This window comes from Saccopteryx bilineata, chromosome 8, assembly GCF_036850765.1.
Source record: "Saccopteryx bilineata isolate mSacBil1 chromosome 8, mSacBil1_pri_phased_curated, whole genome shotgun sequence".
NCBI lineage: Eukaryota > Metazoa > Chordata > Mammalia > Chiroptera > Emballonuridae > Saccopteryx > Saccopteryx bilineata.
In genome coordinates, this window is record NC_089497.1 from 70,841,742 (window position 1) to 70,862,553 (window position 20,812).

General features: G+C 40.0%; 1 long non-coding RNA gene, 2 other non-coding genes and 1 pseudogene across 4 annotated transcripts; all 4 read right to left on the bottom strand.

The window, feature by feature from the left end:
* Positions 1–498: 498 nt before the first annotated feature.
* LOC136311904 (uncharacterized) lies at positions 499–16,442 on the bottom strand. 2 transcript variants are annotated; one of them, XR_010726845.1, is made up of 4 exons: positions 16,232–16,442; positions 5,904–6,070; positions 4,535–4,573; positions 499–1,153 (listed from the first exon to the last, which is right to left on the bottom strand). It is a non-coding gene; the product is annotated as an uncharacterized lncRNA (long non-coding RNA). The 2 variants fall into 2 exon arrangements; XR_010726846.1 differs by lacking the exon at positions 499–1,153 and adding an exon at positions 3,259–3,468.
* On the bottom strand, positions 3,535–3,672 carry LOC136312372 (small nucleolar RNA SNORA63; annotated as a pseudogene).
* LOC136312419 (small nucleolar RNA SNORA81) lies at positions 4,215–4,389 on the bottom strand. The gene has a single exon (XR_010727001.1). It is a non-coding gene; the product is annotated as a small nucleolar RNA SNORA81 (small nucleolar RNA).
* LOC136312371 (small nucleolar RNA SNORA63) lies at positions 4,647–4,777 on the bottom strand. The gene has a single exon (XR_010726966.1). It is a non-coding gene; the product is annotated as a small nucleolar RNA SNORA63 (small nucleolar RNA).
* Positions 16,443–20,812: the final 4,370 nt, after the last annotated feature.

Sequence of the window (20,812 nt, forward strand, 5' to 3'; positions counted from 1 at the left end):
GCATTGTGCATAGTGTTAACTTGGAAAACTGAGTTCCCAGGTTTGAAACCCCAAGAATGACGGCTTGAGTGCAGGCTCACCAGCTTGAGCACAGGGTCGCTGACTTGAGCGAGGGAGCATTAACATGACCCCACGGTTGCTGGCTTGAGCCCAAAGGTCGCTGGTTTGGGCTTGGTTTGAGCTCCCCAGTCAAGGCACAGAAAGAAGCAATCAATGGACAATTAAAGTAAAGCAATGACAAGTTGATGCTTCTCACTTTCTCTTTTCTTTCTCTCTTTCAAAAGCAATAAAAAAGAAGCCCTATTTGTTATATTCTTTGTAACTAGATAAAATATTTACCATAGAGTGTTGTTTTATCATCTTCTTTTGAAAATAAGAAGTTATGACAAAAAGTACAAATCTTAAAGAATAACAACCAAACAACTTTAAAGAAAAATATATTTTATTGTTATTTATTAAACATTCAATATCAAAATTTTTCTGGATTTAACCCTAGGATATGATTGTTAGTGCTTAGAGAAAGACTCTAGTTCATGCTTACCAGTAATAAAATGCCTTGCTGAATAAAAACACAATACCAAACAAAATGAATTAAAATATTTTCTTTAAAAATTTGTTTTAAAATTTATTCTATTCAGTCTGATGACTAACACAATAAAGGCAGATATATATACTGATTGAATGTAATTGGCTGCTTTTATACAGCACATATATTTCAGTCCACAAATATACTATTAACTGATAGAAAACTCAGTATAACTATTTTTATAAAACTAGGAAATAAACTTCGAAGAAAGATTTTTACAACCTCGTCTTTCATACCCAACCCCAACAGCCTAACTTGAAAGAGGATTAAGCCAATGACTTTCCTCAGAGCTCACAACTGAAGTCACTTCCTATCAAAACCTGTATTTTTGATCTGTTATGAGTATTGAGAGAAGATTCTAATATTTCCAAAGAAAGAGTACAGTGCATGTTGTGAATGCCTATTCAGCAACAATGAGTTCTGCATTCAAAACTATCTCATCCCAGAAATTAAATCAGTCAGCCCCATTCAGTGGCAGAGTCTTAATCTCGTGAAGAATCTTCTTGTCTTCTTCAATGCTTAATTAAGGCCACAGCTTTCCGCCCAATGTTCTTCCTACTGCCAATTCTGAACAAAAGAAAAATTATTCATCGGACTATTACTTACTAAACACTACATGAACTACTAACAATTTGAGCTACTTCTTAACCATCAGTTGCTGCTTATTTGCCAAGATTGTACACAGAGTATGTGTAATCAGAGCGCTAGATGCTAATCACAGTATCTGGGGGGAAAGAAACGATTTCTTTTGTAGGCTAGTGCAAAAGAATAGTCTGGCTGCAAGATCAGATTCTATTAGGCATCTTGGGCATTATTATTTATAAAGCAGATAACAGTATTGTGTTTGGGGCACTGAAATTAAATTCATACCAAAGTGGGCCAAGAGCAGGCGTCAGCTTGGGACGGATGTAAACGCCAGGGGCAAAATAAAAAGAACAGTATGTAATCCATTTTGACACAGATTGGAACTATAAATTGCAAATATAAACTCTATAATGTTAAGAATTATTCAGGACTATGCTGCTCAATAGAATACTCACTAGTCACATGTGGCTATTTAAATTTAAATTAATTAAAATAGAAAACTCAGTTCCTCAGTTACATTAACCATATTTCAATAGCCATGTGTGGCCCATTGGTCAGCACAAATAACTGCAGAAAGTTCTGTTGGACAGACTTGACCCAATACTTAAAACTTTTCCAGTTGGCCCTGGCCGGTTGGCTCAGTGGTAGAGCGTCGGCCTGGCGTGCAGAAGTCCTGGGTTTGATTCCCGGCCAGGGCACACAGGAGAAGCGCCCATCTGCTTCTCCACCCCTCCCCCTCTCCTTCCTCTCTGTCTCTCTCTTCCCCTCCCACAGCCGAGGCACCACTGGAGCAAAGATGGTCCGGGCACTGGGGATGGCTCCTCAGCCTCTGCCCCAGGCGCTAGAGTGGCTCTGGTCGCAACAGAGCGACGCCCCGGAGGGGCAGAGCGTTGCCCCCTGGTGGGCGTGCCGGGTGGATCCCGGTCGGGTGCATGCGGGAGTCTGTCTGTCTCTCTCCATTTCCGGCTTCAGAAAAATACAGAAAAAAAAAAAAAAAAAACTTTTCCAGTATATGGGATGGGAGGAGCTCCCAAACTCTTCCATGGTAACCCATATTTATCACTGTTTTCTGATCACCTCCTACACTGTAACACAAATGACTGAAATATGTTTACCACCACAGCTCTCCACCAAAACACATAATAGAACCAATCAGAAATGAATCTGTGTCCCAAATCAGGCCAATGCCATTTCTGAGCACCACTTTGTCACCTATTCTTATCAATTAATTAATATTTTTAAGCAAAGTTATTTTTATATTAGTAGCAGGACATAATTCAGTTTATTTAATGATAAAGCCACTATACCTATGCCAAGATCAATACAATTTGAAGCTAGAAAATGCTGAGAAAATTCCAGTTATAAAGGAATCACCAAGAAAACACAAGATTTGAGTAACATGACAAAAAAAAAAAAAAGGTGCGAGTTAAGACAAGATCTAACAACATTATTGATTTTTCCTTTGAATAGTAAGTCCAAAATCTGGACTTTTAATTTCACACATTTGCTTTCCTACTGTCTTCTAACCAACCACAAATCTTCCCAGAGTAAAATTTAAATACATCTTAGCATGTTACTAAGTGATAAAATTATTCTCCTGATTCATTTATCAGATTTTCGAGGTTGTATGCCTGACAAAATCCCACTTGGAAAGTGATACAGAACTTGACTTCACTGGAATAAAAGCAAGTAGTTCAATGAAGATGACACTCATCTAAGAATACTGTTTTCACAAGTAGTGGGCAGATCAGTTTATAAGCACAGACACTAGTTGTACATAAAAATCATGAGCCTGAGTCATAATAGTACATACTCACAATCTGATTCAAAATCAACTGCTGTGCACTGTTCTGGCCATGAAACAATAATGAACTGCACAGACAGCACAGAGCTCACTGTGGAGTGTGATCTTTACCCCCACCCTCCCCACACAACTTGAACTGCACAGACAGCACAGAGCTCACTGTGGAGTGTGATCTTTACCCCCGCCCTCCCCACGCAGCTTGAACTGACAGACAGCACAGAGCTCCCTGTGGAGTGTGATCTTTACCCCCGCCCTCCCCGCGCAGCTTGAACTGACAGACAGCACAGAGCTCACTGTGGAGTGTGATCTTTACCCCCGCCCTCCCCACGCAGCTTGAACTGACATACAACTTAAAATCTTCCCCTCAAAACCAACTTTTGGGAGATAACTAATAGTTAAATAAGGAATTGAACTGCCAATAAGTCACTGTAATCAAAATGTGGCTTGTCCCTTATCTGAATTCCTTCTTGATAATGTCTCTTTCTGTCACCACCTGCAAAACATTAACAGACTTAATGCTCGGGAGTCATTGGTCGACTCGGCGTTCAAGCTGGGAACCATGTGTGAGACCATACATCCCTTGTGGCTACTGCACCTACTGCACATGGCCACAGGGCTAGAAAGGAAACAGTTTTATTTTCAGCAGGGGCAAAGACAACATAGCACTTCACAGCTACGTTGTAACTAGATCCTGCTTCAGTTTATTAAGGAATCAATTATATATTAACAGTGTTATAATTACAGTACTGGGGAATAGCCACTCCTATCACATCAGAAATGGAAATTCCAGCACATACAATATTTTTTTCAGAAGCCAGTCTACTCTTTGCCCTGTGTTCTGAAAAAGAACAACCTATGCGCCTGACCTGTGGTGGCGCAGTGGATCAAGCATCGACCTGGAACGCTGAGGTCGCTGGTTCAAAACCCTGGGCTTGCCTGGTCAAGGCACATATGGGAGTTGATGCTTCCTGCTCCTCCCCCTTCTCTCTCTCTCTCTCTCTCTCTCTCTCTTTCTCTGTCTCTCTTCTCTAAAATTAATAAATAAATTTTAAAAAAAGAACAGCCTATGTACTTGTTGGTCTCTCATAAAGAACGTACAATTTCCTTCCCTACAGTATTTCAGAAAAATGTTAATTCATATCAGTGCCACAATAAAAAGCCATTTGATTTCTAACTCTCATCCTTATCATTGGAAGAGACTAAGTGAAATTCATTCTATAAATTCTGCCTAAATACAGATATTATTGCACCAAATCTTAGAACAAAGTATTCTGGATTTAAAAAAAGAGGTTCATCTTAGTTTTTCTACTATCTGGTACTGTTGTTTTTCTTCTTGTGTTTACCAGCTTTATTACAAATACTTAGACATGATACTATGTTCTGCTATTTCAGGACAGAGCTTAAATAAGAAAGTTAAAAAAAATCCTGGCTATAAGTTTTAGGTATACAATTAGAAAAACATTATCCTCTTTCAAAATTATTATAAAACATAGACCCTTTCAAGGGTCAATTCTTCCTTCTTCACCAGAATATAAAATGGAATCTCATGAACTGATTACCTGTAACAGACGGATTGACATCAGGCAGAATGCAGCAACCTTAAAAAGAGACAATGACTGACTATGTTGACATATCAGTTACGCAGATTTCATAATACTATTTGGAAGAATAATGTTTGAGACCAAGCGTCCCTGTCTTACTACAGAAATGAGCCAGACAGAGATTGTAGGAAACAATTGCTTTCAGCAGGGGAAAAAACAATATAGCACTTCACAGCTATATTGTAAAAATTAACCCAACCTGCCACGACAAAAAAATCATGTCACACCTGAATATTAAGTTTAATTTCTTATAAATCTCATGGATTTGATCCCTTGTCTCGACATATTTATTTGCTTCATCCCAAACAAGCATCTGATCCATTTTGGGAAATTAAAAAATGAACATATTTACATAACACATAGACATAGCCAACATGTGGTGCAGCCAGATGAAAGGGGGGTGTGGGGCTGGTGGAGGGGGCAAGGGGGAAGAATGGAGACAGAAAGACACTTTGCTTGGGGGATGGGCACACGATGCAGTATGCACATGTGTTTTGCTGAATTGTACACTTGAAACCTTATAGTTTTGTGAACTAATGTCACCCCAATAAATTCAATTAAAGAATAAAATAAAAAATAAGTTTTACTTTTTAGTGTGGGTTGTGCATAGAGAGTCCCTTCTGAAGACGCTGGTATGGAACAGGAAGGGGAAGAGGAGCTGCACAGTGGAGAAACCTCACAAACACTACCTCAGCCAGGGGCTCAAGGTCAGCATCAACAGTCAGACCCTGGTGTAATGAGGAAATGGCACTTTACTCTGTGATCTTCCTCCCAAAAGCCTCTAACCCAAGTCTAACCTGAAGAAAAAGATCAGACAAATTTCAATACTAAGGTATTCTACACACTATCGAATCAATACTCCTCAAAACTGTCAAGGTCATCAAAAACAAAGGAAATTTGAGAAATTGTCATAGTTAAGAGGAAACATTACAATTAAGTGTAATGTGGTAACCTGGGTAGGATCCTGGAACAGAAAAGAGGGGTAAAAACTAAGGGAATAAGAATAAACTCTGGACTTCAGTTCATAATAATGTATCAATGTTGGTTTATTAATTTTAACAAATATACCATAATAATGTAAGATGTTAATAATATGCAAAACTTGGTGTGAGGTATATGGGAACTTTCTGTACCATCTTCTCAATTTGTCTGTAAGCCTAAAACAATTCTAAAAAAATTAAGTCTATTAAAGAAAAGTCTTAGTATCACCTCTAGATAGTCATCATAGCAACTGGCTTATACAATGAGGCTAATTATTTTTCTTTCTCATATCCCCACATATCACTGGTTTAAAAAAATGCCTTAGGAAAAATATCGTAATACTTACAAAGATATCTTCAATTTAACACATCTCGTTCTTCCTAGAGGATCAATAACCAGTATGTGCTGCAACAGTGTGCATTGTTTGCATTTCATTTTGAACATCGATTCCACAAAGCAGGCATGACAAGTTGCTCCCAGATAGCATTCAAGTGCCAGAATTACCTTTTGGATCTAAAAGTCAAAAACTGTAAATTATTATGTTGTGGAAATGATGACTGTCAAATGACTTCTAACATACGTGGCTAAGGGCTCAACTGTTCACATATACTTTCACAAATGCTGGTCTGCAAACAACTTTCACACAGCATGACACAGAATCACTCGAGTTTACAACTAATCAAACTGCTTCAAGGTAAAATCCTTTTAAGTATCTAATTTTTAATTAGATTTTTGTGCCTTGTCAGACTTGGGATCCTCAGCTTCTTAAAGATACCATCTAGATAATTAAAGAACTAAAACGAACATTTCCTAGATTATTCTTCTATGTGTAACCATGTGAGTAGTGAAACGAGCTCTGTGTTCACAGCTCCAAGGCAAATTTTTCTGATATGTATTCACTGGTTATTATTCCCTTTAAAAATGAGTATCTTTTCAATAGGAAACTGTGTCTTATACAGCCTTGATCTTAAGCTTTGATCCTACAGCTTTGTTAAGAAAAGCGTAATTTTGCCCTGGCCAGTTGGCTCAGTGGTAGAGCATCGGCCTGGCATGCAGAGGTCCCGGGTTTGATTCCCGGCCAGGGCACACAGGAGAAGCGCCCATCTGCTTCTCCACCCCTCCCCCTCTCCTTCCTCTCTGTCTCTCTCTTCCCCTCCCGAAGCCAAGGCTCCATTGGAGCAAAGATGGCCCGGGCGCTGGGGATGGCTCCTTGGCCTCTGCCCCAGGCGCTAGAGTGGCTCTGGTCGTGACAGAGCGACGCCTGGAGGGGCAGAGCATCGCCCCCTGGTGGGCAGAGCGTCGTCCCCTGATGGGTGTGCTGGGTGGATCCCTGTCGGGCGCATGCGGGAGTCTGTCTGACTGTCTCTCCCCGTTCCTAGCTTCAGAAAAATACAAAAAAAAAAAAAAGTGTAATTTTATAGTTAATATAGCAGTGAGCTTTGATAATAGTGTTGGGGCCCAGGGCAGGTCACCCCAAAATATCCCACAGTGGCATATTGATTACTTTGAATTCAAGTTACTTGACAAGCAGCTGGTAGAAGATCCTGCTGCACTGGTTTGTTGCCTTGAATACAGGAAACAAATCTCTGCAGTTAAAGTACGCTGGCCCCCTGCTGCAGGGAGCTAAGGGAGGCACTCTAATCAATAAAGTTAAGGAATCCAGGACCAGAAAGCTTCCATAAATAAATCTGTTCCCCCTTTACTAACTTACTACCCAAACTCTATTTAGATTCCTCACTAGTGAGCACCCAAACCTAAATTTCTTTGTCTTGTCAATTCTTCACAAATATATTCTTTGTCTATAAAAGTATAAAAAGCCTGACCAGGTGGTGGCGCAGTGGACAGAGCGTCGGACTGGGATGCGGAAGGACCCAGGTTCAAGACCCCAAGGTCGCCAGCTTGAGCGCGGGCTCATCTGGCTTGAGCAAAGAGCTCACCAGCTTGGACCCTGGGTCACTCGCTCCAGCGGGGGGTTACTCGGTCTGCTGAAGGCCCACAGTCAAGGCACATGTGAGAAAGCAATCAATGAACAACTAAGAAGTCACAACGCGCAACCGAGAAACTGATGATTGATGCTTCTCATCTCTCTCCGTTCCTGTCTGTCCCTGTCTATCTCTGCCTCTGTAAAAAAAAAAAAAAAAAAAAAAAAAGTATAAAAAGTATAAAAAGCTGGCTGGTTCATTATTTCTCAAAGTACCCCTGATGACCTACATGCACACATATTAAATAGCTTTTCCCCCTGTTAATCTGGTCTTCTGTCAATTTTATTATTAGTCCAGCAATAAGAACTCAAGGATAGAAGGGGAATTTCCCCCTCCCCAATTACAGCATGCATCAGATATATCCCAATGAAGATTCCCAACTAATTATAGATCACGGCAGTTTTCATGTTGCAAAACTGCACTTAAACCTAACAGTTACACAAAGGGCACTCAGTCTGTTGAGATGCAGCCCTGAAAACCTTATCTGCCAGTTACTGTTTAATTAGAAACAAAAACTCTGTGCAAGGATGTACAATAATTAAAAAGAAAGTTCTGAACAGACCACTTTATACTAAGTTTGTTCAGGGCCAAGAATCCCTTGTGAAAAATGCAGCTGTTTTTTATTTACCATAAAAAGATGAAAGAAAGACGACAGCCTTGGCGGATAACTGGGTTTGTTGGAGCATGGCCCTTGTGCACAGGTTGTGGGTTTGATCCCCAGTCAGGGCACATGCAGGCACAGGTCGATGTTTCTGCCTCTCTGTCTCTCTCTCTAAACTCAATAAATAAATTAAAAAATGTTTTTAAAAAAGAAAAGATGACACAACAGGCATTCAATGAGAATTTATTAATGAATTTGGAAATGAACACTCTTAAATATGAGATGAATACATTAGGTTTTTTCCTGTTTTGCTCTAAAGGTCAGAATTAACCTGAGTAAAAATTACGAGGGTTACTTGGGAGATCACATATTCTGGCTCAATTTAGATGGAAGAACTTTCTAACAGAGAGCTCAATGAAACTACTAAACTACTTCATGAGGTAACAGACTGCTGGCATCCTGAGGTCTTAGGAAGAGTTGGGCAACAATTTAGTAGATATGATAAGGTGTGGGGGTAGGGACAATACATGCATGTGGCGGCCAATCCGTCGTGGTCTTTCCTGTGCTCAGCTCTATGATACTAGAAGGTGATGAGGTCTCCAGGTAAACAAACACTCAATCACAGGATGATTAAGAGGAAATAGTCACGGGGAAATCAAAGGCATCTGAGGCTCCAGGGTGTGAGTTAGAAGGAGAAACCATGAGCCAGCCCACCTGGGCAGAGATCCACATCTAGTCACAGTGTCCAGTAAAGTTGAGGCAGGTACAGAGGATACGGCAGGTGGACCATGAGAAGGGACGAGCTAAATGAATAGGAAGGGATCAGCACCAGGTGCAGGAAGACCCAGTGCGTGGGGGAAAGAGACCCACTTCTACGACATTAGGGAGACAATTCAGCCTCTATGGGTGCATCCATGATGTGTGGAGATCTCTACTTGGTCATAAAACACATCATCAGGAAATGAAGTCAAAGAGGTATGTTCCTATGAGGCTTCAAAAGAAACCGTGATAATCAACTTAAGAAAACTTGATAATCAGGAAACAAAAAAGCATTCTCTACCTTGTGTCATGTCTGAACTTTGAAAGTATTGGTCCCAGCTTTCTCCTTGAGGATGAGACCCAGGGCTGCCTGGCAGAACACTCTGGCTGAGGCCCTTTGAGAGGAGTTTAATCACCGTGATACTGGAAGATTCGTGTGTGCTCATTTCCAGCCTCAAACTGGGTGATCTGATGGGTGGAGTAAGAAGTCACTGTGGCGCACAGCCTGACAATCGGGAAGAAGCACAGCCTCTTTACCACATCTAATGGATGGTGAAATATCATTTTCAGGAAAAATGCTTACAGGCCATGTGCTGTACTAAACTATGGACATGCAGGATTCGAAATTGAATTATGGTAAGGCAAGGAGGTCGCCGAGTAGTGGGGTGGAAACAGTGAGTGGCTTACGTTAGAATAGCACTAAGCTGTGAGTAATAAGCCTTGTCACTCAGAACACTCCCACAGAACAGGCCTGTACACAGCAGGCAGGATTGCTACTCTGAAGGGTCTTGGGTTAGATAACCTCAAAGGAGCTTCTTTTAAAATTTAAGATTTGAATTTTACACCTTGATATGAGAAATGAGAAATGTACAGGCTAATCCAAGGGCACCCCAATAAACAGGACCAAAAGTATCACCAGTTATGTGAACCTGAATTAAGCATTTATGTAATAACCAGATAGTTAGGACTTTCTAGATACTAGACACTGTTGGACACAGCAGGGGAACAAAATACAGTCCTTGCCCTGACAGAGCTTACTTTCTAGTGAGGGAACAGACAGTAAGCAAGTACATAGGAGCCCTATTTCAAATGGGAGGCCAGGGAAGGACTCCCTCAATTGGTGACAACTGAGCAGACCTGAGTCAGGTGAGAGAGGAAGCTCTATCTCAGGCTCAGTTCTTGGATGTGAAAAAAAATCACTTTAAATAAATCTCACTTTAAGATATACTTACTAGAAATTTTCAAGACTTGGTATATTTTTATGCCTTAAATTTAAGAACATAGAAGAAAAAAACAGAAATGCTGTGCATTTCAGAAACAGTCTGTGTTATTTCCATAAATTCTAGATTTACTCTGCAAAATTACATATTTTTGTCACCTATACTTATTGTATGACCATGTGCCCATTTTAGAAATATACTAATATGGCCTGACTGGCGGTGGCACAGTGGACAGAGCATCAACCTGGGATGCTGAGGTCCCAGGGTGGAAACCTGAAGGTCGCTGGCTTGAGCGCAGGCTTGCCAGCTTGAGCATGGCATCATTGACCTGATCCCAAGGCCGCTGGCTTGAGCCCAAAGGTCACTGGCTTGGCTAGAGTCCCCTGGTCAAGGCACATATGAGAAGCAATCAATGAACAACTAAAGTGCCACAACTACAAATTGATACTTCTCATTTCTTCCCCTTCCTCTGTCTCTCTAAGAAAAAAAGAAAAAGATATACTAATAAAATAATTTCAACGATTCCTCATAAATTCAAACTCAAACATTTAACAACTTAAAAGAAATGAATTAATTCCTTGAAAACTTACCAAAACAACTAACATGAAATAAATAATCTAAATACTCCTATAACCATTTAAAAAAGATAAATGTGTAATTAAAACTTCCAAAAAAGAAATCTTCAGGCCCAGATATTTTTCAGTGAAGAATTCTACCAAGAATTAACATCAAGTTTATACAATCTCTTCCGGAAAGCAGAAGGAAATACTTCCCAATTCATTTTACGAGGCCAGTATTATCCTGGCATCAATATAGACAAAGAAAGCGTGCGCACGCGCGCACACACACACACAAATAAGGAGAAAGAAAGAACTCTAGAAGTCAATATTTCTCAATAAGTACTGGCAAGGATGTAGAGAAATTGGAATCCTCGTACATTGCTGATGGGAATGTAAAATGGTACAGCCACTTTAGAAAATAGTTTGACAGTTCTTCAAAATATTAAACAGAGTTACTATATGAATGGCAATCCCATTCCTCTATGTCCACACAAAAACTTGTAAACAGGTGTTCATAGAAGCTTTATTCATAATGAGCAAAAATAAAAACACAACCTAAATGTCCATCAACTGAAAAATGGATAAATCAAATGGAGTATGTCCATACAATAGAATAATGTCCAGCCATAAAAAGAATGAAATACTCATATGTTACAATGTGGATACACCTTGAAAACATTCTGGGATGGTAAAGTAGCCAGGCCAAAGGACCACATATTGTGTGATTGCCTTTACATGAAGTGTCAAGAAGAGGCCGACCCAGAGACAGGAAGTAGAACAGCGGTTACTGAAACTGAGTTAAGGGGAGAATGGAAAGCAACTGCTTATGGGTCTGAGGTTTCCTTTTGCGGTGATGAAAATATTCTTTAAATTAGATAGTGATATTTGAACCTTGTGAATATATATTGGAAATCATGAAATCATACATCTTAGTGTAACTTTTACGGTATGTAAATTATATTCCAATAAAAAAACTGTTTTTAAAAAGAGAGAAATAGGAAGACCACATAGGGTAAAGCATTTGACCAGGCAAGAGATGATGGTGGTTTTGATTTATGGGTACAGTGGTGTTAGGCAGAAAGAATTAGATTTAAAAATATGTAGGCAATATAAGAAATAGCACTTGGTGGCCCTGGCCGGCTGGCTCAGCGGTAGAGCGTCGGCCTGGAGTGCAGGGGACCCGGGTTCGATTCCCGGCCAGGGCACATAGGAGAAGCGCCCATTTGCTTCTCCACCCCCACCCCCTCCTTCCTCTCTGTCTCTCTCTTCCCCTCCCGCAGCCAAGGCTCCATTGGAGCAAAGATAGCCCGGGCACTGGGGATGGCTCCTTGGCCTCTGCCCCAGGCGCTAGAGTGGCTCTGGTCGCGGCAGAGCGATGCCCCGGAGGGGCAGAGCATTGCCCCCTGGTGGGCAGAGCGTCGCCCCTGGTGGGCGTGCCGGGTGGATCCCGGTCAGGCGCATGCGGGAGTCTGTCTGACTGTCTCTCCCCATTTCCAGCTTCAGAAAAATACAAAAAAAAAAAAAAGAAATAGCACTTGGTGACTGCTTAGATGCGGGTGGAACAAGACTGGGGAAGAGAGAGAGAAATGTTCAGACTCCCAAATTTCTGGCATTAACTTTATAAGCAATGATGCTATAATCTACTGAGTTGTGAAAGTCGCAGGAAATGGATTAGTACAGGACTGTGAGTTTAATCTCAAATATATTGAGTTTGGGGTACCTGTAGCACACTGAGTAAAGATGTTGAGTAGAGAGCTGAATACACATGTATGATGCTCAGAAGAAAATTTGAGTTAGAAATAGAAATTTGGGAGTTTTCAACAAAGCTATAGGAGTAGATGAGATCCAGAGGATTCAGTGAGAAGAGCTTGCTTCCAATGTAAGTGCTGAGAAATTTCAATATGTAAAGGGCCTGGTAATTCACCAAAAGAAGAGAAATAGGAAAACTAGACTTACAAGGGGATGTGGGAGCCAAGAGAAGAAATTATTTCTGAAAGGAGAATTTATTTCTAAAGGGCCCACTAGTAAATATTTTAGGCTTTGCAGACAGTAGAATCTCTGTCACATATAGTGTTTTTCTTTAACAACTTAAAAATGTAAAACCTACTCCTAGTTCACAGGCCATTAAAAACATGCTGAAGCTAGATTTGATCTCCATGCTGTTGTTTGCTGGAACACCGGTCTACAGTGTTCAGTGTTGCTAAAAGATCAGGGGTCCGTTGAATTTTAGGGACAAGGAAGTTACTGGTGACCTTAGCAGGAACAGTTTCAGTGGAGGGGTGAGTATAGAACCACTATAGAAATGGGTTGAGAAGGGATGGGAGGTAAAGAAATACCTTTGGCAGGACAGACCATTGTTAAATATTGATTATAAATGAGAAAAGAAAGAGTGTGTTAGGTACGATGAAGAGTGGGGAGTTAAACTGTTCCCGGAAGAAGGGAGAGACTGCAGAATATTTAAATGCTGGTGGAAAGAATTTAGTACAGAGGGAGTGCTTAGCCATGAAGGTGACAGAAGGGATAACTGGTGGTAGAGATCCCTGAGATGGTGAGAGGGAAAGGACCCAGAGTATGCACAAAGGGACTAGATTTTGATGGAGGTTGGATGTGTGCAGATGAAGGTGGATGGGCAGATTTGCTGGCAGGAAGCTCAGCTCAGGCATTCTGTTTTCTCAGTAACATTGAGATAGATCATTTGCTGAGAATGGCTTGTAAAGGATACCAGAGTTTGGAAAGAGTGACGAGGATTTGATACAGCAGTTGCATAAAACGGAATGAGACAGCTAGAGAAATAGGTCTGCAGTGCAGTGCTGAAATTCCAGGTGAAGTTGACTACCATGGATTAACTTTAGCACCAAGTCTTCCCAGTATAAAGTTTCTCCAGCTCTTCTGGGAGGTTTGCTGCAGGCACAAAGACAAACAGTTGGATGCATCCACAGTTGAAGTTTTCTCTAGTGGATAATAGCTAATAATAATTGATAGCATTGCCTGACCTGTGATGGCGCAGTGGATAAAACATTGACCTGGAACGCTGAGGTCACTGGTTCAAAACCCTGGGCTTGCCTGGTCAAGGCACATATGGGAGTTGATGCTTCCTGCTCCTCCCTTCTCTCTCTCTCTCCTCTCTAAAATGAATAAATAAAGTCTTTAAAAAAAGATTAATAATTGATAGCATTTAGAAACCTTGGGGGTGAGGAAGTAGGTTTTTGTTATGAAATTACACATAAACCAAAGCTCATATTTGTTAAGTAACTTGTTCATGATCACTTGGGTAATAACAGTCGTTGCAAAAATTAGAACTTGAATTGTTCTAATTCCATTTTTTTAAAGACTTTTATTTATTCATTTTATTTATTTATTTATTTATTTTGAGAGAGAGAGAAGGTGGGGAGGAACAGGAAGCATCAACTCCCGTATGTGCCTTGATCAGGCAAACCTGGGGTTTCAAACCAGCAACCTCAGCATTCCAGGTTGATGCTTTTAACCGCTGCACCACCACAGGTCAGCCACCATATCCTTTTCTAGATAGTAAAGAGGTTTTCCAAGTTTTTGGAGAAAAAAAATGAGAAAAGTTCCTAAGAGGAATTTCACGGCATAGTTTGTAAGTAAACTACTTTACCACTGTAAACACTAAGGACATAAAACAATATACAAAAAAATATAAAAATCCTACAGAGCTTGACCTCTAATTTTTAAAACATACTCAGTCTACCTCATTACAAACAGCCACTGATTATAAACCCATTTTCTTACTTTAACCATAATCCTGTAGTCATTTTTGATGCTAGTAATGTTTCTTTCTCTTTATATATAACACAATAAAAATGAAAATATATAGGCTCTGGCTGGTTGGCTCAGCTGTAGAGCGTCGGCCTAGCGTGCGGAGGACCCGGGTTCGATTCCCGGCCAGGGCACATAGGAGAAGTGCTCATTTGTTTCTCCACCCCTCCGCTGCGCCTTCCTCTCTGTCTCTCTCTTCCCCTCCCGCAGCTGAGGCTCTGTCTCTCTCTTCCCCTCCCGCAGCTGAGGCTCCATTGGAGCAAAGATGGCCCGGGCGCTAGAGTGGCTCTGGTCCCAACATGGCGACGCCCAGGATGGGCCGAGCATCGCCCCCTGGTGGGCAGAGCGTCGCCCCCTGGTGGGCGTGCCGGGTGGATCCCGGTCGGGCGCATGCGGGAGTCTGTCTGACTGTCTCTCCCTGTTTCCAGCTTCAGAAAAGAAAATGCAAAAAAAAAAAAAAGAAAATATATAAAATTGTACATGGGAGCAATGAAAGATACAGATATATAAATATTATATTAGCCCAGCTTACAGGTATTTGATTTGGTAAAATTGTTATAGTGTAAAATGTTTGCTTTAATTATTATTGAACAGTATGTTTCTTTTTGCTGAAATTCAAGATATCCATGATATTCTTGATGTTTTTCACCTTAAAATTTAAAAATTTAATAATTATCCAATTATTTATGTCAAAGAATCACACTTATAATGGCTAATAATAGCTAAAATTAATTAAGTACTTTCCACATCCCAACACTTGACAAGGATTTAATATAAAATCCCATGACAATTATTATCATCTCCATTTCAAAGAAGAGGTAATTGAGGCCCAGAGAGATTATGTAACTTGCTTACTGCTATCAAAAAGATGGAGCTCGGCTTTAAACCCTGGTGTGTCTCATCCCAGATTTTAAGCTGTTAGCTTCTATACACTACACTGCTGCCATCCAACCTTTGCAGTGATGTATGGATCTCCTGCAATAATATGAATATAACATTCTCCACTAACATCACAACCAAATGATATGCCATTGTGACTTAATATATAAAACATACTTTCAACATTATATAGCATATAAATATTCTTTGACAGTTTAATAGTTATTTCTTCCCAACAATGTAAGGTAAATGCCACAGTGGAGAACTTGAATATAAAACAACTCTCTAGCCCTTCTGAAAGATAAATTTGCTTTTGTTAACTAGATTCATTCCAACAATGAGAAAAAATTCCCCACGAGTCTTTCTTTGAATTGCACACTGACCAAGGGCAGCAGAACGGAAATGGGCTTTTATTGCGTCCTGGCCTCATTACAAATAACAAATAATGTTTTATATTTCAATTTTACTTTATATTGGGGGCATATTTATACTAAAAGATTATATGTTGTTTATCTGAAATTTAAATATAACTAGCCAGCATTTTTATTGCTAAATCTGGCAACCCTATTTTTGCTGCCCTGGGGAGGAAAGCATAAAGGATTACAGGCCCGGAGCATTCCCCACCTCATAAATGGAGAAACTGAGGCAAACAGCAGGCTGAAGGGTGCATGTAAGGAAGGGGAAGAAGGAGAAGAAGGGGAAGAAGGGAAAGTGGTGGCTGTAAGAGGGCTCCCTCTCGGAGGTGTAACTGAAAGTAGAATTTCCTGACACGCAGATTCTTTCCTGTTGTCCTCCTCCTCCAGACCTTCGGGGACCTAAGCATCTCTTCTGCCGAACAGCACATGCCCTGCGCCTGGGCAGGGATGCAACCCCACCCACCAGCACAGCGTTACCTCGGCCGCGGCAGCACAGTAGGCTCGGGGCACACTGCCACCAGTTCCTCTCAGTCGCCACCAGCACGGTCATCACAAGGCCGCCGCCATGTCCCCGGAGCCCAACCTCTTCTGCAGCTCAGGTGTCTCTCTAACCAAATCGTCCCTAAATCCGTTACAGAAGTCTCTTGTCCTCCTCTGGCCACCGTCCAGGTCAGAACCAAGAAAAAAGCAACCCAAGCGCGGCTTTCGAGAAGGCGCGTCACCGCTCAGACCAATCAAAAAACAGAGGCGGCGCTATTGGCCAATCGGACTGCGTACCCCTCGAGGATGGTCTCTGCTTCCTCGCCCCTGGGCTGGGTTTACTCTGTCTACAGCCGCCTTAGACATCCTGTCATCTGCGTCCATCTGTCTTTTCGTGGGTTCTTTTTCTCTGTTAGGCTCCAGAGTGAGGAACCCTCATGACCTTTAATTTTTAGAGCCTGTAAGGTCAGAGGGTAGCTGTAGTAGGATAGGAAAGAGTGGGATAAAAAGAAGACAAAATTTTGTGTCTTCTTGCAAGAGTGTGAGAAACGTTTTTAAAAATTCTCTTCATAATCATCTCCAAACCGAAATTACAGAATTTTGAGACTTAATTTTTTTTTCTATAATGCTGTTTTAAATTGAGCTACAGTTGACATACAACATTGTGGAAGTTTAAGGTGAATATTTACAATTGTTATATGAGATACATTTATGTATTGCCATGATATTATCACTATAGCCAGAGCTAACATCTCTATCACGTCACATAATTCTTTAATTTTTTTTTCATTCATTTGAGGTGGGGAGGATTGGAGAGGAGATAGAGACAGAGAAGCATCAACTCATTGTTCCATTTAGTTGTGTGCTCATCGGTTGCTTCTCATACGTGCCCTGACCCAAGATCCAACTGTGACCTCGGTGGGCGGAGACAACACTCTATCCACTTAGCGATCCCACCAGGGCTCGTATCACATAATTATTTCTTTTTTTGTGGTAAGAATATTTAATATCTAGTCTCTTGGCAACTTTAAAGTACATAATATAGGATTGTTGACTATAATTACTATGCAGTGCGTTAGACCTGTAGAACTTACTCATCTTCTATTTGCTAGTTTGTGGACTTTATTTTTTTATAGCAGTTTTAGGTACACAGCAAAATTGTGCAGAAGGTACAGAGATTTCCCATGTGTCCTCTGCCACCACACATGCATAGCCTCCCCGATTATCAACATACCTTGCCAGAGTGGTGCATTTGTTAGAATTTATGAACCTACAGTGACACATCATAATCACTGAAAGTCCCTGGTTTATATTAGAGTTCACTCTTCGTGTTGTATTTTTATGGGTTTGGACAAAAATTTCAAAATAAAATAAAGAGTAATTGCACTGCTCTAAAAATCTGATCTAAAAATCCTGAGCCCACCTTTTCTTTCCCCCTTCACCCATAATCCCTGGCAACACTGATATTTTTTACTGGCTCCATAGTTCTGGCTTTTCTAAAATGTTATATAATAGGAATCATACAGTAAGCAGCCTTTTCATTTTTTTAATTGAATTTATTGGGGTGACACTGGTTAACATAATTATACAGGTTTCAGGTGCTCAATTCTACCACACATCTCTGTATACCATAGTGTGTTCTCCACTCATTGCCCTTTATCCTCCCATTCCCTCCTACCACACCCCTCGCCCCTGCAATCACCACACTGTTGTCTGTGTCCATGAGTTTTCCTTTTTTGCTCAATCCCTCTACCTCACTCATCCAGCCTCCTCCCCCCCAACAGCTGTTAGCCTGCTCTCTATAAGTCTGTCTCTATTTTGCTTGTTTGTTTATTTTGATCATTAGATTCCATATATGCATGAAATCATATGGTACTTGTCTTTCTCTGCCTGGCTTATTTCACTTAGCGCAATGCTCTCCAGGTCCATCCATGCTGTCACAAAAGGTAAGATTTCCTTTTTTATCACCACTAAGTAGCCTTTTCAGATTGTCTTCTTTCACTTAATATTTATGCATTTAAATTTCTTCCATGTCTTTTCACAATCTGATGGCTCATTTCATTCTAACACTGAATACTATTCCATTGTCTGAATGTACCACAGTTTATTTATCCATTTGATTACTGAAGGACATCTTGGTTGCTTCCAAGTTTTGGCAGTTATGAATAAAACTATAAACATCCATGTGCAGGTTTTGTGTGAAAATATCAAGGAGCACAATTTTTAAATCATATGGTAAGAATAAGTTAGTTTTATGAAAAATTGGCCAAACTATCTTCCAAAATGGCTGTGCCGTTTTGCATTCCCACCAGCAATGAATGCGAGTTTCTGTTCCTTCACATCCTCACCAGCATTTGGTGTTATCATTGTTTTGGATTTTGGCCATTCTAGCCAGTGTGCAGTGGTATGTATGTCACTGTAGTTTTAGTTTGCAAGTTCCCTGAGGACATGTGACGTGGAGCATCTTTTCACATGTTTATTTGCCATCTATAAATCCTCTTTGGTTAGGTGTATGTTAAAGTCTTTGGTTCATTTTTACAATCAGGTGATCCATTTTGACTTAATTTTTGTAAAGAACATAAGGCCTATGTCTAATTTTTATTTTTATTTTTTGCTTGTGTGCGTCCAGTTGTTCTAATACCATTTGTTGAAAAGATGATCTTTGCTCCATTGTATAGCCTCTGCTCATTTGTCAAAGATCAATTGACTATACTTATGTGGGTGTATTTATGGGATTTCTGTTCTTTTCAATTGATGTATCTATTCAGTAGCCAGTACCACACTGTTTTGATCACTGTAGCTTTATAGTGATCTAGAAGTAAATCTTGAAGTTGGGTAGTATCAGTCCACCAACTTTGTTCTTCAATTTTGTGTGTGTTGGTTATTCTTGGTCTTTTGTCTCTCCGTATAAACTTCAGAATCAGTTTTTTGATATCTACAAGATAATTTGCTGGGATTTTAATTGGAATTGCATTGACTCTATAGATCAAGTTGGGAAGAACTAATATTCACTCTGAGGACCTACCTGATCGGGTTCATGGAGGTAACATTCACAACAGTGTTCTCCCTCCCCATGACTTAGTCCCCTCAGAGTTTTTCTTAGATTTTTCCACACTGAGCCTCCAGCAACCCATCAGTTACAATCCATGTTTCCCTACCCCAGCACTGGTTGCTGCATATGGACTTCTGTAACTTGTGATTCTCTGTATTTGCATGTCATTCTCTCCAATTTAGGGCCAATGGTTTGCTCTGTGACCTCATGTCTCTTATGGAACTAAGAGGAGTTAACTGATTTTTCAGTTTGTTCAGCTTTGTTCTTGTTAGAATGGAGTGGTGACTTTCAAGCTTTTTTCATGCTGGACTGGAAACTGGAAGTCCCAGAATATTTTAAAAATAAAAATAGATAAAGCACTACATATTAATCTCTGTGGGATACTAAAAATAGTGCCCAAAACAAAGTAAATTAAATGTCTACCAAATTAGAATTTTCTAATTTTTAAATTAGAAAACAACTAACGAAGTCATCCTAAGGAAAGCAGAAGAAAGGAGTTGGAAATGATAAAATAAGAATTTAATCAATTGAAAAATAGAAACAGGAACACTAATAAACATAAGATTTGAAAAAAGCAATAATACAATAGTTGGCTATTTAAGAAAGACAGGAAGCACAATCAAAATATAAAATAAATGATAAAGGGAAATAACTACTGATACAAAAAAATTAACAGAATTGCATGGGATCACTTTATTCAACTCCATAAAATAATTTGAAAAACTGGATAAAATTACAAAAAAGTATAAATTATCAAAACATCCCCAAAAAGGTAGAAATTCTAAGTAGACCGTTACCATAGAAGAAAGAGATGTTGATAGAAAACTGATTTTTCCCACACCTCCATGCTCAAAGGCACCAGGCCTGTATTATTTCACAGATGTCTACAGAGTAAACTTAAAGAAGAGTTGAGCCCATTGCTATTGTTCTGTCCTGAGCACAGAAAAAGAACATCTTCCAAATTCTGTTTATGAAGAGAGTATTACACTGATAAAATCTAATAACACACATATTTCATACTTATATACCCCAATGATAGAAATTCTTAAACAGTAATCATGACAGCATGGGACTGGTGAAAAAAATGGACAAAAAGATTAAATGAACAAATATATTGCTCCGAGAGATGTCGGAGAGCTTACTGCCTATGTTTTCTTCTAAGATGCTTATGGTTTCACTGCCTACATTTAAGTCTTTTATCCATTTTGAGTTTATTTTTGTGAGTGGTGTAAGCTGGTGATCTATCAATAGTTTCATTTTTTTTTGCAGGTAGCTGTCCAATTTTCCCAACACCATTTGTTAAAGAGACTGTCTTTACTCCATTGTATTTCCTTACCTCCTTTGTCAAATATCAGTTGTCCATAGAACTGTGGGTTTACTTCTGGGTTCTCTGTTCTGTTCCATTGATCTATATGCCTGTTCTTATGCCAGTACCAGGCTGTTTTGAGTACCATGGCCTTGTAGTATAACTTGATATCAGGAAGTGTGATACCTCCCACTTTATTCTTCTTTTTTAAGATTGCTGA